The 1,212-nt window shown below is 35.6% G+C and overlaps 1 protein-coding gene across 2 annotated transcripts in view; it reads right to left on the bottom strand.

Moving 5' to 3' along the window:
* Wwc2 (WW and C2 domain containing 2) overlaps positions 1 to 1,212 on the bottom strand; it is a 279,014-nt gene that overhangs the window by 259,237 nt on the left and 18,565 nt on the right. The gene's annotated exons all lie outside the window — the stretch shown is intronic.

Here is a 1,212-nt window from a genome sequence, read left to right as displayed (position 1 = left end):
TAAACAAGTTTTCTTTTGATTTTTTCTGGTAGCAGTAGCCCAGTTCAGTACAATGGCTCATGAAATAACAGATTTGCAAGCTGCAGAGGTCAAAAGTGAATCACCAAATTATTCATGTGTGGATAGTGCAGATGATCCATTATGGTAAATTCGTATTTTCATTACAGAAAAGTAGTGTGGTTGGATGGTGATAACAATTATGATGTCTTAGACCATGGTCACATGAGCCAAAATTCCTGTGACAGTGAAATGGAGCAAGAATTAACTGATACAGACAAAGAGAATGCCGACATGCTTGATTCAAATGACAAAGAACACTGCAATATGTGTATATATTTGACTAGTTGAAATGTTACAAAATGGTCATACAACCAAATAAAATGACCCAATGGTACAACTAGGACCAAAAATATAGTGAGAGGCTTAGCAGGGTTGAAACATACTGGACCGAATGCCAGCCTTGCTATTCTATGTTGGAAACTGTAACAGACAAAATCCTACCAGAATCTGTGAAACACACAAAGGCTGAGATGCAAGTAAAGCATTCTGTATGCACCAACAGCCATGTTCAAAACTGCATTTACTCTGACACCTCACTAGCTGAACTGAATGCATTCATAGGTCTGCTGTATTTAGCAGGGATTTCTCATGGTAATAGCAAGAATATAAAAGAGTTATGGAAGAATGGTTGGTCAAATAACACATGACATAAAGATGACATAAAAATGTATGCTCTTATAAATGCAACAACTTATTATGCCTTCAATTTAGAAAATTTATTCTGGAACTCAGCCATCAGGTCATTTGTATAGTAGTAAACCATATGGTGTTGTGAACAGACTTGTTGCTTCTATCTCCCAAACTAACTGCAATGTGATAGGTGACAAGTGGTTTATTGGTTTCCAATTGATGTTATATTTACTAACAAAGCACAAGTTGACCAGCATAGAAACAGTACTCAGCAAAAAGGCAGAAATTCCAAATGAAAAATCTTTGGTTTTCAGATAGATTTACATTCATCATATATGGCAAATAAATAAATAAATAAATAAACTGGCACTGCTGATGTCAACATTGTGCCATCATGGAAATAATCACTAAACCTTGACAAAACAGAAGCTTGAGGCAGAAACTTTCTACAACAAAATCAAAGGTGGAATAGGTGTTGCTGATAAGTTATAGAGCAACTATGTTGCCACTAGAAACACAAAA

This window comes from Octodon degus, unplaced genomic scaffold, assembly GCF_000260255.1.
Source record: "Octodon degus isolate 3935 unplaced genomic scaffold, OctDeg1.0 scaffold00114, whole genome shotgun sequence".
Classification (NCBI taxonomy): Eukaryota; Metazoa; Chordata; class Mammalia; order Rodentia; family Octodontidae; genus Octodon; species Octodon degus.
Note: the sequence above shows the minus strand (reverse complement) of the source record. Positions and strands in the feature narration are given on the sequence as shown.